Below are 17,278 nucleotides of genomic sequence, written 5' to 3'. Positions count from 1 at the left end.
TGTACGTACCCTTCAGGCACTATGAGCTGTTTATTGTAAGCTCGAAAACAAATATTTGGACATTCTGTAATTTTGGTATGCAAATTTAATTGCTCAAAGTCATGTCGCGATAGAATGGAGACTGCGCTCAATAGGTACATTGTAGAGCAAATGAATTCCAATTTTCATTGTTCTTTGTTTTAATTTTCTTCTTTCTTCCATTTTATCTCTGATTACTCTTCTTCTTATTAATTTTCGAGTAGTTTTTTCTTGTTCTTATGTTTTATCTATTTTTGACATTTTTTTATCTTCTTATTCCTTGTTCGTCACATCCGCTTTTTTAGTTTGCTTCCAGACCTTCCTTGTTTCTTTTTCCTCCTCTACTTTTCCACCTCCTCCTACATTCTTCCTTCTCCATTGTTCTTTTCTTTGGATTTTTTTCTCTTCTTCTTTTCTTTTTTCCATTGTGTATATTTTTTTTATCATTTTCCCTTCCTTCCTCTGTCACTTGTTCTTGTCATTTTTTTTTAGAAAGTGGGTGATGTCTCCGATTCTTGCTTCGTTATCTTGAATTATTTTCCTTCTTTTTTTTTGCAGTCTACGATTTTGTCTACATTCTTTACTCTCCTCTCTTCTTCTTTTTCATCTGCTTTTTCTTCTTTTTGCAATGACGTATTTCTCTCATACTCTTTCACTCCATGCTTCTTCTTGGTTCTTCCTCATTCTTCTCCTTTTTTTCCTTCTACAATGTCCTATTCTCTCTTCCATTCTAGGTATTCTCTACATATATTTTTACCTTCTACTCGTTCTTGTTCTTTTCTTCATTGTGCGTCTTCTTTTTCTTCTTCTTTCTTTCCTTCCAATCTACATTTGAGGAGCTGGGTGCAAAAAGGGCAATTTGGATTTTTTGCCCTTTTTGCGTAAAACGGTTTTTTGAAATTTTCTCTCTGCATTTTCAATTTCTCCTTCTTCGTCGTCGTCCTTCTCTTCACATTCTTCTAGTTATTCTTCTTCCTCCTCCTCTTTCGTTTTGTCTTCTTCAACTTCTCCTTATTCTTCCATTAATTTTCCTCTCCTTGCCTCGATTCTCTTTTTTCATCCATGTCTCCACTTCACCTCCTCCATGTTTCTATTCTCTGAATGCATTCTTTGTCAGAGCGTTCTATCTTTTCTTTTATTCCACTTTTTTTTTTTTTTTAATTTTTCTTTTTTCCTTTTTTTTCATTTTTCTTTCCTATCTTGATGACATATTCCGACATCATCAGCTCTTTTTTTAATTATTCATCTAAACCTCTCTCTCTCTCTCTCTCTCTCTCTCTCTCTCTCTCTCTCTCTCTCTCTCTCTCTCTCTCTCTCTCTCTTTCTATCTCTCTCTCTCTTCTTCTTCTTCTCTCTTTCTATCTCTCTCTTCTTCTTCTCTCTTTCTTTCTCTCTCTCTCTCCCTCTCCCTCTTTTCTCTTCTCGCTCTCTCAGTTCTTCTTACTTTGTCTTTCCAAGTGGCGGATATCAGGAGTGGAAAGTGAGTTTTGGTTGGAAGGTTTCGTGATGTTCAGAGGTCAGAGTGAAAAGCTGATGGTTTTGTACAGTGGTGGGGGGTTCGACTCCCATCCTGGCGGATTTTATCCTGAAAAGACAAGGCTTGTTCTCGGAACGGCTGGCTTTCTCCTATCCTGTCCTCCTTTTCTCTTCGCTTTCGGGATGATAGGACCTCAACAGTTACAGTTCCCTCTCTAATCCTATCAAACCTCTTCAAAAAATAAATACATACCTAAATAATAATGAAATGAGTTCAGTTACTGGCTTATCGTCAACAGTGTCCAGCAAAATTCCACTCCAATTGGCCAATTCCAGCCACATTTGTAACTATACGAAATCCACTTCTGAATTTCCCATCTAGCCCCCTTTTCCCACCATTTTTTGTCTCGTCCCTTTTTTTTCCCTTGCAATCTTGGCTCTTACTTCTCGACAAAGTGCTAATGAGGTGTTAAAAAAAGGGAGAAAAATGAGAAGGGAAAGAATGAGAAAAGAGGGGAAAAAGAAGAGAAGAGGGGAAAAAGAAAAGAAGAAGGGGAAAAGAGCAAAAATCTAATGAATGACCTCATTTTCTTACACATTAGTAAGAGGACGTGATGGAAGAGAGGGAGAGAAGAAGAAGAAGGTTAGGAAGAGGAGGATGAGAAGAAGAGGAGAAGTAGGAGAAAATGAAAGAAAGGGAAAGAAAGAAGAGGGGTAGAATAGTTGAAGAGACTTTTTCTAGGAAGAAAAGAAGGAAGAGGAGTACAAGAATTAAATTCAGGTCGTGGTAGAAGAGAAAGAAAATGAGGTGAGAGAAGAGAACGAAGAGAGAAAAGTCCTCGACGAAAGAGAGGAATAGACGAGTTTTCGGATGAGGAAAGAGGCAAACTGAGAAAAAAAGGAGGAGAAAGAAAAGAGAAGTGGCCATTGCACAAAGAGGAAGTTGTAGGCTAAGGAGAAGAAGGAGAGGGAAGAGAAGCAGAAGAATAAGAGGAGAAAGAGAAGAAAAAACAAGAAGAGAAGAGGGGAAAAAGAAAAGAAGAAGGGGAAAAGAGCAAAAATCTAATGAATGACCTCATTTTCTTACACATTAGTAAGAGAGGACGTGATTGAAGAGAGGGAGAGAAGAAGAAGAAGGTTAGGAAGAGGAGGATGAGAAGAAGAGGGGAAGTAGGAGGAAATGGAAGAAAGGGAAAGAAAGAAGAGGGGTAGAATACCTAGTTGAAGAGACTTTTTCTAGGAAGAAAAGAAGGAAGAGGAGTACAAGAAATAAATTCAGGACGTGGTAGAAGAGAAAAAGAAAATGAGGAATAGACGAGTTTTCGGATGAGGAAAGAGGCAAACTGAGAAGAAAAGGAGGAGAAAGAAAAGAGAAGTGGTCATTGCACAAAGAGGAAGTTGTAGGCTAAGGAGAAGAAGGAGACGAAAGAGAAGCAGAAGAATAAGAGAAGAAAAAACGACACAAAAAGGAGTTAAAATACAAGAGGGAAATAGGGGAGAGAGAGAGAAAAAAAAAATGGTGTTAGTTTGACTAGGTCAGGGTACAGCGGTTCTTAATCTGCAAGAATCTTATACAGCTTTTTTTAGAGGTTTGATAGAGGGAACTGTAACATCTAAGGTCTTATCGTCCCGAAATCGAAGAGAGAAGAATGACTATGTGTATTGTGTACATGGCTACATGGGACATGGATAGATAGGCTTTTGAAACTTCCCTTGGAGATTTGAAAACTCCCATTTACTCGCTAGCAAGAATATTTTACTGCAGTTAGTTGGAGCATGACCTGATTTCACAGTTATCCCGGCCACTCATTATCAAGTAGACCTGACAGGCGGAACTGTTCAGGCGTACCTGTCAGGTCTACCTGATAGTGGGTGGCTGACCTTAGAAATCGGGCTCAAATGGTTCTAATGCACTTGAAAAGCTTTCTTCAACGCTGTTTCTGCCAGCCTAGTTAGCTCGGAGAGTATACCTCGTCTGCCGTGTGCTAAGTCGCGGGTTCGATTTCCGCCCTGGGCGAACTTTATTCTGAACAGACAAGACTCATTTGCGGAAAGGCTGGTGGCTTTGTCCTATCCCGTTATTCTCTCTTCAATTTCGGGACGATAACACCTCCGTTGTTAAAATCAATGGAAACAAACATCAAACTAGTTGAGAGAAAAAAGTTAGCTCAACTAATGGGTTGTTGTTGTTGTTGTTGTTGTTGTTGTTGTTGTTGTTTTTGTTGTTGTTGTTGTTGGTGGTGGTGTTGGTGTTGGTATTGTTGTTTGTTGTTGTTGTTGTTGTTGTTGTTGTTGTTGTTGTTGTTGTTGTTGTTGTTGTTGTTGTTGTTGTTGTTGTTGTGGGTGTTGTTGTTGTTTTTGCTGTTGTTGTTTTTATGACTATTATTATCATCACTTGTTTCAATTCACTTGTTCCTTCTTCTTTTTTTTATCGCCATGTTGCCATTAATAAATTCTTTTCTATGAGCTGTTGCCATTTTCATGTATTTTTTCTTCTCCTCCTCATTCTTCTTTGTTCTTATTCTACTTCTTTTTCTTCTTCATCTTCTTCTTTTTCTTCTTCTTCGTCCTCCTCCTCTTCTTCTCAAAATGATGAGGAGGAGACATTTAATGGGTGCATTTTTATGGCATCTATTTCTTCTATGTTGTTGTTGTTGTTATAGTTGTTGTTGTTGTTGTTGTTGTTGTTGTTGTTGTTGTTGTTGTTGTTGTTGTTGTTGTTGTTGTTGTTATATTTAGGTACAAGCAGGCTCCGCCCGCTTGCGCGTGCCTGAGGCATGACCGTATGCATAGCATAGAGGCATGGCCGTAGGTGACCGTAGCGTAACATACGGTATCGTACCGCACCTGACTATGTAGTTTTTTGGTCATAGTTTGGAAACCACTGCGAGTTTCGGAAAATCCGTTTTTAGTGGGCCTATTCAAATCAAAAGGAAGCTATTCTCGAAGTTTCATCAAAATCGGTTCAGCCGTTTCGGCTGTGCGTTGATTATGAATGAATGTATATGAATGAATGAATGAATGAAATTTAACTCCAAACTATTTTTATACTAACCCTTTGGGTTAACAGGATTGTTAACCAATGGATTAAGCGGGTTGTTAACGAATGGATTAACGGTTAACAAGTTTGTAAACCACTGGGTTTAAAAAAATTCTTGTCTCCGTTTTCTTCAAGCATTCTGCTCTGTCGGTTGAATAGCTTCTGCTTTTTTTATTTCTCTCGTTTTTTTTCTCCTTCTTTTTTGTCGGTTTCTTCTTCCTCTGCTTCTTCTTCCTCTTCTTCTTCTTCTTTTTGTCCTTCTTCTTCTTCTCCTCCTCCATCCTCTCTTCTCTTTCTTGGTTGAATAATTTACTGTCAACACTACTGCTGTCAAGTACAGGATTTTTTTCCCTTCTCTTCTTCTTCTTCTTCTTCTGCTTGTTCTCCTCCTCCTCTTCTCCTTCTTCTTCTTTGGAATCCATTTCATTTAATTTGCTTCTTAACAGCTGTCTGTGTTCAAAATCTGAATAGTGTGCTTTTTCTAGCAATGTATTTTGCGTTGCAGATATTTTCTGCTACAGTTTTACAGCCATTTTGTAATGTATAGCTTTTACTACTTAGAAGCAGCTATGTGCGTATATTTTTGTTTTGCAAAATGTGACGCCTTTGTTGCCTTCTGTTATGTACTGTGTAATATGTAGGTACATTGTACATAACAATAAGTAGATATGTAGATACCTATGTAGGTACTAGGTAATAGGTACCTATTTAGGTACATAAGTTCTATACAAAGACAGTACTCGCAACTCCTAGAAATTCTTTTCTATGAGCTGTTGCCATTTTCATGTATTTTTTCTTCTCCTCCTCATTCTTCTTTGTTCTTATTCTACTTCTTTTTCTTGTTCTTATTTTTCTTCTTCGTCCTCCTCCTCCTCCTCTTCTTCTTCTTCTTCTTCTCAAAATGATGAGGAGGAGACATTTAATGGGTGCATTTTTATGGCATCTATTTCTTCTATTTTTTTTTTGCTTTTTTTTATTTGGATTTTATTGTTTTTATTATTGTTTATGTTCTAGATTCTTACTACCAGTACTCCTGCAATTGTTGGGAGTGATAAAATTTAATATGCTCCTTCTTCTTTCTCTTTCCCACCCTTTCTCTTCAACTCCTAGGTACCTATTCTCTTGAAAATATTTCGTTCAGTTCAGAGTCTACTATACGAAATTTTTCTTTGATATGCTTTTTGAAGATTTTGCCGATGAATACCTACGTAGATACATACCTCCATTTTGTTCAAATTCTCTCTCTCCCTTCCTCCTCCCTCTTTTGCTTCTTTTTCATAATTTTGTTCTTTATGATCTTTTCTCTCCCCCTCCCCCCCCTCTCTCTCTCTCTCCGCCCTTTCTTTCTTCATTTCTTTCTTTGAACTCTTTGAAAAGTAGGTACATTACATTATCATAATATCTCAAATTCTCAAATAGATTGTAGGCTGAAAAAAGAAAAAGAGAGAGAGAGAGAGAGAGAGAGAGAGAGAGAGAGAGAGAGAGAGAGAGAGAGAGAGAGAAATTATTAAAAAATGAGAAGAGAGCACCAAAATTTAAAAGAAAGAAAGAAAGTAGGTAGGTATGAGAAAAAAAGAAAGAAAGTGACAAAGATGAAAGGGTAGAAGAGACACTAAAGTTCGACACAGCACCATTTGGAGCAGCACCGTTTAAAATTTTGTGAATGGTCCCTCAAGAAAACGGCACTCAAGTGTTAAATCCAACTCCCTTCCCTGAATCTCCGATAGGGATGTCTCCCCCCCTCTCTCTCTCTCTCTCTCTCTCTCTCTCTCTCTCTCTCTCTCTCTCTCTCTCTCTCTCTCTCTCTTTCCGGTATTGTTCATCTCTTTGTTTTTATGACGTGTGTTCATGGCACTTTTTATACTTTCTTCTGGCAGAGTTTCACATTCTTCACCTATAAATTTCTTGTTTAATTGGGAACGGGTCTATTCGATTGACTGTTTTAAATTGAAGGTGTGAAGTCATTTCTTTTGCTGTATTGTGAAGTTATTTCTTACGCTGTAGAGTTATTTCAATGTTGCTTCTTTTCACTATTTTATGTTTATCCTATATTTCATGTTGTGCTTTTGTGTCTGTAGGTGCAGGAGGGAACGGGTCTATTCGATTGACTGTTTTAAATTGAAGGTGTGAAGTCATTTCTTTTGCTGTATTGTGAAGTTATTTCTTACGCTGTAAAGTTATTTCAATGTTGTTTCTTTTCACTACTTTATCTTTACCTACATTTCATATTGTGCTTTTGTGTCTGTAGGTGTAGGGAGCCTTGATCTTGTAGTTTCGTCGAGGTGATGTCATTATTATTAAATTCTCATTTTGCATGCAATACCATAATCATAATCTACCATAGCCATGTACTACCGCAACACAGTCTCCACTAGTAAATTCAGAACAATCGATTTTTTTTTCTCCTTCTTTTTCTCCGATATGGGCGTATCAAACTACATGGGATTCCCCAACCTAGTTAGCTAGCGCGTCTGCCTTGTAACCGCTAGGTCGCGGGTTCGATTCCCGCCCGGGACAGAAACAGTAAAGGTTCGTTCTCGGGACGGACGGCTGGCTTTTTCCTATTCTGTCTTCCTTCTCTCTTCGCTTTCGGGGCGATAAAACTGTAGCAGTTACAGTTCCCTCTATCAAACCTCATTTTACTTTCTATTACCCTTGCGTATAGGGAACCTATACGAGGTAATGAGAAAGTATTGCAATCAGTCCAAATTTTCAAAATCGGGAAATGTTCGGAAAAATCTGTTTTCCGGTCCCCTGAGTCCAAAAAAGTACTTTTTTTCGTTCAAATTTTCAGCATGATCATGATTACAACACAGAAGCTACTAGTTTTAAGGACGATGGGGATACAAACATATGTAGATATGAGAATTCCCTGTCAAGGTCTCCATATGCCTAGGTGCTAACTATGTAGAATAGTGTTCATTAGAAATCTGATAACAAGGTGTAATGTTCGTGATATTAGAAATAATGATGTCACATCCTTATCAGTAGCCCAAGGTTACATCAACTCTACATACTGTAGTATGGTATCCACTTGCAAATTACATCTAATAAATCCAAGGCACCTGATGTGAACACAAAATGAACTCTACTATATGATGGTGAGGTAGAAAAAAATCTGATTGGGAACATTACTTTCCTATGCTATACTTTGTTGGCTATCTTCAAGTTGTTTCCATAAAGATAGCCTCTATGGCCTATCACTATAGGCCACTCTATCCTAGTATGCAGGAAGTCTGAATTAATTTCTAATATCCATTGGGGAAAATGATAACAGTTTGCTTCATTTGTTTTATAAGAGTTGCTAACTTTTTAATGTTGTTCCTAATTTCCATTAAATAGTGAAATCCAATTTCATCTAGTGTAAGAGGCCCTGATAACTTTGGGGGGGCTTCAGCCCCCCAAGCCCCCCCCTATCGCCGCCTATGTATACTCTCCTTATATTTTTTCAGACCAGAACTGCAACGGAATAAATTCCGGATAATTTGTCACACATCAAGAACGCTCGCATTCACCATAACAAACAGCTTGAAACGGATGTTAGGGTTACTCACCAGAGAAAACATAACTATATCCGGGAATAGAGAAAGTCCTGACAAGTTTACAAGACATTTCGAAGAAAAACAGAAAGAAAAGGGAAACAGAAACTTTGAGAAAAGCAAAAAAAGAAGAAAGCAAGGCGAGGAAAAGCCAGAAGGAAAGGAAAGGAAGGGAATGTATTCAAAAATATTTATCTCTAGGGATAAGTGGAAATATTTACAACATTAGGTACACAATTCAGAAAGTCAGCACTTGGGATGAAAGTTTGGCAATTTACGATATGTGGAAGACAGAAAAAGTTCTGGGACTATGAGACATTGGCAGAAGAAAAGGGTTTTTGCTGAAAAGTTTGGCTAGGCTAGGGCAGTTTCTTTTGAAATTTGTACAAATTTGCCAGCCTAGTTAGGGAGAGTTTGGGAGGTAGCGCCCCTACGAAACTGCAGGCTTACTCATGTCTTTCTTCTTTCTTTGATTTCGTTGTTACAACTCTCTCTATCAAAGCTCTTTTTTGTGGGTGTACGTACAATTCCGCCACTGTTTGAGGAAAGCTAACATGAATTTAATCCTTATATTATAATTTATAATAAGAGGTTAGCAATGTTAACATCGTTGGCAGTAGAGAAGCTCATCGGCAGCGGAAGCTTCATTATTGTGGCCTATGCTCTTGTACGGATAAACTATACACATTGTACGGGTAAATGGACAAGGTATACGGATAAATGGATAATGTATCACCGTACACAATAGACTCATCGCCTCAGTGACTTACATCATCCGCGCTTTAGAAACAACAGAGCCTATCGACTTTCTTAAGGTGTGTCCACACATAGTCGAAATAATAATAATAATAATAGTGCTTATTTATACTGCTCGCATAGGACTGAAAAGTCCCTTTATTCCAGCAGTAGGCTAATACTATTATTGTGGCCCCGTACGTACGGGGGGGACGTAAGGGATAAATGGATAATGTATCACCGTACACAATAGACTCATCGCCTCAGTGACTTACATTATCCGCGCTTTAGAAACAACAGAGCCTATCGACTTTCTTAAGGTGTGTCCAAACATAGTCGACAAACCGTCGATCGACGAGGTGAATCTATGTTGTCGAGGCCACACCTTTAGGATCCATAATCTTATCTGATCATGATAAACGAAACAAATATAATGATCGGTTTCTTTGCTCCTTCTGAAAAGTTAGGAAAATTATCTTTTTTACATAAAAAACAGGTTTCATGAAGGGAATTGTAAGTACCTATAATTACAGAGGTCTTATCGCCACGAAATTGAAGAGAGAAGAAGGACAGGATAGGAGAAAGCCAGCCGTTCCGAAAAGGAATAAAGTCCACCCGGGGTAGAAATCAAACCCGCGACCCATCTCTTACAAAGGGAAATGGTCGTTGGGCGCTGTTGTTTCTCGCGGCTATGATTATCCGTAATGAAAACGGGGACTAACGTGGGGCAAATATTAGCACCCACCGGTCAAATTATTATTTATAGGTGAGTGATTGTAAAACAACATGAAGTGGATTCTGGACTTAACAAGTAAAACTGGTATGAAACTAAAATTTACAGGATATAGGTATGTAACTATGTATATTCCTTTGAAAATGTAACGATAATATTATGGATTATCTCAAAATGCTCATTTACCGATCCATAAATGATAAAGTTGTTAATCAAACTTTTGTTACATTTGTAAGCTATACATAGTCCTTTGACTAATCTATGTATCTATGCCTGCTCGATGGGCAATTATGTTATTTTGTTCAATGTTCGCTATGTTAACAGCTGTATGTTATTTATCTACTTTTTTAAAGGTTCTTCGATTGATGAGGGTTGAGTACCACAATATTTCTATGACTACCACAATTGGACTTAGTTTCCAATTTTCATGAAAGATATGCTTCTATTTCGCTCCTCCTTTTCCCACTCCTCCTCCTCCTCCTCCTCCTCCTCATCTTCCTATGTTCTAGGTTTTAGCATCCTTCCTCCCCCTTCCCCCTCCCCGAGTGACTATAAAAAGAATAGAAAGTAGCTACTTACTTGTACTTACTCAGGTATTATTTTTGCCTTTTCTTTTCAAATAGGGATTGCGGGCTTGCACTTTATTGAGTAGAGATTGATTCGGAAATTAATTACCTACCTATGTTGGGGATTATTTTCCAAGAGGTACTCGACATCTGTCTTGGGAATCACTAGGGACTTAGGTAGGTAAATTTCTAATACTATATGAGTTCTAAAGGTGGGTTGCTTTGAGAGTTTTGAGTGAAACCGTGGAACGGTAAGAAAGAATAGGTAAAAAAAAATTGGGTTTACTATAACTCTAATATTGGAGAGATGAGTAGATGAAAGATAAAGATTTTGTATGCTTGAAATCTTGGGGCCAAATTATAACTTCTAAGCACCAGGCCAAAATGAAAATTCAGATCAGTACACACAAAACTACACTCGTCACACCACAAACACAATTTTCACTAGCTACCAAAAATTCCACCACCCCAAAAATTCAGTAACACTTTAACACTGACATAAACAACACTTGTGACAAGCGCCGGGGGCTCCATCACAACCCAACACATCATGGCGCTTATGCCACCCATCGCCCCGGGGAGCAAAATCAAAATCGAAGTGTACAACACCGGGTACGACCTGATAACGACAGTCACCTATCCGGACAAAGACTACAGTCTGTGTACTTGCGTCCTGTACTTGTTCACGACTGCAGCACTTATATCAGGAATTTACTACTTGGTCAAATGGTTCCTAACGAGGAAAGAAGCAAAACCAACCAGCAGACGTGGGTCGACAACCAGTCAAACGTCACAGACGGTTAGGTCGAAGACATCCGTCAAAAGTGGCGAGAGAGGTAGCGCGACCAAAACCGAACCGGAACCGGCAGCTGAAAACGAAGAGGAAGCTGGCCCACCAGATACCAAACCAGCACCAGATGCCAAACCAGCGCCAGATTCCAAACCAGCACCAGATTCCAAACCAACATCAGATGTCAAACCAACATCAGAAGATAAAGCAGGAGATGCTAAAGCCGCGGAGAAGAAGAATGAACCAGACAATGGGAGTCTCAAAAGTGACGAGGAAGAAGCAAATGAGAATGAAGAAAACGAACAGAAAAAAGGGCAATGAGAAGATCCATGAAAGGAGATTAAACCGAGATAGCGTTAAAGAAAGTAATGCACAGGATGAAATTGTTATAGAAAACCAAGAAAGAGCTGATGGCCATGAAGAAAATGCTGCAGATGATAAAGGAAATGCTCCACATGATGAAATTGCCATAGATGATCAAGAGGGAATGAAGAATGAATCCTGGTGTTCTGTGTGTAACATTTACCATACGGATTGACTGGCTGTATTAAAACCTGAAAATATTTTTTTTTTCTGACTCCAGAATTCTAGAATTGTACCACGACCTAATTAGGATAGTAGGTACCCACATATTTTCAAATTATTTTCAATTTTTTTTTTATATCAATAACTATCACCGAAATTTGAGAAAATCTCATTCTGCGCTTTTATATTTAACTCAATCAGGTCGAGGGCATAATTCCATGAATAGTTAATCTACAAAGGTATCATTTACAGATTTACACGAAAAATAAAACTGAAAATAATAACGAATAAAAATATAACATCAATATGTATCATAGAAACAAGTGCAAATTAGTTGGTAATGTACAAATTTCCAATGGATTTTCTATAACTTTCCCCGTAATTACCTACGTTATGAAAAGTTCGTTTTGTATATTTTTAAAACACACCAGTAACCCCAGAGCAACCCTCAGAGCACCAACAAGGCCTTTAATATGGGACGAAATATTTCAAAGTTCAGAATTAGCAACTTGCATACAATTTGTGCAGGTTCGCTTTTCCATTGAATTGAATTTTAAATAACAGTTTCACGAGTGGAACTTGTTCAACAATAACAATTATTTCGTTTTCAGAAGTGTTCAATTCAAAACAAATACTCATTTGAGGAAATCATAATTATCCCTTTTTTACTGGACCGTTTTGGTCAAATAATCCAATCCACTTTATATCCTGATTCCTGCGCGTTCAAATCTTTTAACAATGGTTCTAAATACTCTAACAGGTTGTCCTTGCCCTAATCCAGCTTTTTTGATTCAGTAGATTCACCAGTTCCTTACAATACTGTGCCTAAACGGGTTGCCAATTGGAGATAAATCATGGGCCGGCTAATTCGGGGAGTGGGGATTTATGGCTAACCGAGGGAGACCATATTTGGCACCGATATTCAAATCAATCTGAGGATGTAGTGACATAAATTCCAAAATGAATTTTGTTTGAAGATATTCCAAAATGATCTCTGAGGTTATGGAACTTGTCTGTTCAATAATTTGCATGGTAAATCTGTAAAATAAGCTGATATTACCAAAAGACATTGAGGAAAAGTTTAACTAAAACTTTGGTTAGGATACAAAAGTTTTAAAAGAATCTTTATCAATAGAAGAACTTTAACCGTTCTAACAACTGACCAACATCGCTGTCAAGCTGTCAAAACCATTCCCTCATCCTGAAAGGTCTGGCAAATACGCAAAACCGTTCCCAAAACACTTTACCAAAAAGTCAATGACTCAAAAGCAGAACTAATCGCAACTTTTCCATCAACTACATAAAAGCAATCAAACATGAGCAACCTTTTTGAACCTTTCTATCAAACTTCATAAAAGTCTGGAGTGTGGACGTGAACAAGTGTCATGATTAGCTCATATCACAAGAGAGTGGATAATAGTGATAATCCGAGTTTAAAATTCGGCCCTGAGTCTCTTGAGGGCAATTGAGGAGCTGGGTGAAAGAGGATCAAAAAAGACTTGGTGACAAGACTAAATTAATATCGTACTAAAATTATAGGTTGGTACCTTTTAGATTTTGTTTGGTAGAAATATACTCGTAGGTATTACATAAGAAATATAATATGTAATACATTTTCCATGTTTGGCTAAATTCCTGTGCTGCATTGATAGATAGTACTTTGAACGTGGGGCAAATATTAGCACCCACCGGTCAAATTATTATTTATAGGTGAGTGATTGTAAAACAACATGAAGTGGATTCTGGACTTAACAAGTAAAACTGGTATGAAACTAAAATTTACAGGATATAGGTATGTAACTATGTATATTCCTTTGAAAATGTAACGATAATATTATGGATTATCTCAAAATGCTCATTTACCGATCCATAAATGATAAAGTTGTTAATCAAACTTTTGTTACATTTGTAAGCTATACATAGTCCTTTGACTAATCTATGTATCTATGCCTGCTCGATGGGCAATTATGTTATTTTGTTCAATGTTCGCTATGTTAACAGCTGTATGTTATTTATCTACTTTTTTAAAGGTTCTTCGATTGATGAGGGTTGAGTACCACAATATTTCTATGACTACCACAATTGGACTTAGTTTCCAATTTTCATGAAAGATATGCTTCTATTTCGACCCTGATCAACAGCTTCAAACATCCATTTATTACTTCAAAATGATCTAACAGGGTATTATCAGTTTCAGATGTTTTCGCTTACCTAAAGGCTTTCTTTGCATTCTCAACAGAAGCTGAAGATATCAAGATTTATTCGACTTCAATAAGGCCCGCATTTGATAATCCTCAGAGCCCTAGGGGTTTCCCTTCGCCACAGAACAAAATGTCATTACCATAACACAACACCGTGGCCACTCTAATCCTCAGATGAAACAATAAATCTAATTACAACGCCAGGGAATTTTCGTTTTTCCTGATACTTTTATTCTTATCAACTTTATAAATCGCACGCTATTGAGTAAGAAATAAAACCTAAATTGTTCATCAATGAAACTTAAGTGCAGCTCTACAGGTGCGAGCTTTCAAAGCACTATCCCATGATGAAATCGCTAAAAAGAGAAATACCTACATATCCACTTACAAATAAAGGACTTGATTCACTTATGATTTATGAAACAAATGATATGTGACTGAATTATCTGACTGAGGAGTTGAGGTTATTCTACATTATGTGACGAGGAGTTGAAGCTAAATAACTTTTGTGTAGGTAGATACTTCACATATTAATAATCTAAAGCCGAACACGTTGACAAATAATCACACTAGGACAGTTTTCCAGTTTTCATATTGTAGGTATAATGTATACTAAAGAACTTAAGAACAGATGAATTCGGTGTAAACCATCTACTGTCCGTAGTGTAGCGCTTTCGTATTCAAAGTAAACCTGATTTAGAAAGAAAATTTGAAGAAACAGGCACCTAAAAACAACAGCAATTGCTCAACAAGCTTAATTTTTGCTCTTAACACTCGAAAAGGTCCACTAGTAGTAGTGGAAAGGTCCAGTAAAGTGAAGGGAAGCCGAGAAGTAACTCGGACAGAGCAAGGGAGGAGTGGTCCCGTGATTCACGCTACATGATTTATACGTCCGAGATGACTTGCTGAGTAGTAAATGGAATCGACCCCATGTAGAGACTCACAGAGTGGCTCTCGACTTGGAGAAGGGGTTTTGAGATCACCAGGGGGAAGCGGGCAATAATCAGCTATCAATCAAAACGTGGACCGATTTGATATGTTGAACGCCCCGATTGTCAACGTAAATCGATATTGTAGCACAGTTGATGTTTATGTGGACATGGACATTTGGACATTGTCATGAAATTTTGAAACCTGTATCGATAGCACAGTGATGTTTGATGTAGGTAGGTGCCTTTGTGAATTTCACCTACTGTGATGTAGGAATTTGACTGATACGTGCCTACAGTGTCCATATCCAGTTGATGTAGGCATTGCTGGATGCTGACATTGATGACTTTGTGTTCATTGACAACTGGATTGGCAGCTTGTACAAAAGTTGCAGTTTAGTAATCGAACCAAATAGTTATTCTTGGTAATGTTTTACTTCCGTCACGAATACCAACCTTAAGAATCATCGGGCCTCAAGAGTCGTGCCGTTCAATTGGCCCCGGGACCCCCCCCCCCACTCTCCCTTCTCTCTGTGGGTGCACCCCAGTGTCCTGTTGATCGAAAAGTCCCGGGTTCGATTGAAGAAGAGACAAGAGAAGTAAATCACATAAGGTTATTAATATTTATTATTTGTGAGTTTATGAGTTATGAGACCTCTTGTCCTATTAAATGAGGGTGCGCCAACTAAAAACAACTTGTGTTGGAAAGCATTTGGCCAAGTAGTTAATTTTTGGGTTCCCCTCCTGGCGTTCATGTCACTTCCCCTTCTGGCGTAGCTCTTCGCATTGACGCGGCATTTGAAATTCCGGAGGCGTCTCCCGATCAGCATCAAGTGGGTAAGTACAAACTGTTTTGTAATTTCTTCGCTAGATATATCACCATTGGATAGGCATGCTTATCAACTACGACTATCAGTCACTTACTATCAGGTAGACCTGATCAGTTCCGCCTGTCAGGTCTATTACCTGATACCTGATGAGCACACACACACTATCACATGCACCTGACAGGCGGTCCTGATCAGATGTAGGTCCCTGTCAGGTCTATTACCTGATACCTGATGAGCACACACACTATCAGGTAGACCTGACAGGCGGTCCTGATCAGATGTAGGTCTCTGTCAGGTCTATTACCTGATACCTAATGAGCACACGCACTATCACACCTGACAGGCGGTCCTGATCAGATGTAGGTCCCTGTCAGGTCTTAAGTGGGTAAGTACAAACTGTTTTGTAATTTCTTCGCTAGATATATCACCATTGGATAGGCATGCTTATCAACTACGACTATCAGTCAATTACTATCAGGTAGACCTGATCAGGTCCGCCTGTCAGGTCTATTACCTGATACCTGATGAGAACACACACTATCACACCTGACAGGCGGTCTTGATCAGATGTAGGTCCCTGTCAGGTCTACCTGATAGTGAGTGGCTGACCTAATACTATTTTTACTTTTTTTTATTATTTAGTTTTTAAATGGCGATCCACCAAACCACCTGATTAACATAATTTCTAAAATAATCTAAAGGGATTTGAACCAAAACCCTTCTGTGTTATCCGCTCCGGTTTCTATTTGGCTGTTTCTTATTTTCAAAAAATGTTATATCTTTTTCTACGTTTCCATTGAAAATTAAAAAGGTTCTCTAATTTTATTTATTAAGATAGAGGGGACTGTAGGTAACTGCTAAGGTCTTCTTGTACCGAAAGCGAAGAGAGGAAGACAGGATCGAAGCCAGCCGTTCCGAGACCGAACCTCATCTGTCACCGAAAGCACAGGGGGTAAAATCCACCCCACGCGGGAATCGAACCCACGACCCAGCGCTTACTGGAACTTGGCCTGGCGCACTGCCATGCACTCAGATCGTTACCTATATTCTGATAAAGCTCTAGAGCAGGCTTGTCCAACCCGCGGCCCGCGAAGGCCCGCCTAAAAAATGAACGAAAATGGGAAATAACAGTAAATATGCCCAATTTTCAGCTTGGGCCTCAGGTAAAATCCTGTGTGACCCCAAATGGGTACTCATGGCACCGAAGTTGTTAAGGGTTTTAACGCCACTGATCTGTAATTGGTAGAGTGTTTGGAGACACAAGCCAACCGCCTCAACCTCATCCAGCCTGAGTGGGGCCGGGAATAGCCAACAGCAAGTGATTGCCCAGACCAGTGGTTCTCAAACTGTGCTCCGCGAAGAGCTTCCAGGTACTCCGCATAGTTTCATTTTTCTTACCGCATTAAAAATAAATTCCAACATTTTTTAAAAAAAAAAAAAAAAAAAAAAAATCAACTGGAACTTCTGACCTGATGTGGACCAGGAAACCTATCTCTCTGCTACAAGGGTCAAGATCAAGTACCTCAGAGGGAGACCGTGGACTCGTAATCTGAAGGGCTAGGGTTTGAGTCCCAGTAGGGATATGAAAATTTTGTATCCTCATTTTTAGGCGTAGATTTGCAAAATCCTAGCGTGTCAACCTACGCTCGTGTGTTGCCAGCTTTCTATACTCTCAAGATTGAGTGTATTGAAAGTCAGAGCACAAAAAAAGGAGTTTAGTTTTTTTTTTAAGGAGAAAAAATTGTAGGTGTTTTTTTTTCTGCATGAAACTGTTTGATTAGGATACTAGTACCCCCTGGGAGATCCTAAAGGGTGGGGGGGGGGGGGTGCTCCGTAGAGTTTACAGCAGTTGCTTGGTGCTCCGCGGCCAAAAAAAGTTTGAGAACCACTGGCCTA

The sequence above is a fragment of the Diaphorina citri genome, unplaced genomic scaffold, assembly GCF_000475195.1.
Source record: "Diaphorina citri unplaced genomic scaffold, Diaci psyllid genome assembly version 1.1 scaffold14, whole genome shotgun sequence".
Taxonomy (NCBI): domain Eukaryota; kingdom Metazoa; phylum Arthropoda; class Insecta; order Hemiptera; family Psyllidae; genus Diaphorina; species Diaphorina citri.
This window is presented reverse-complemented; position numbering follows the sequence as displayed.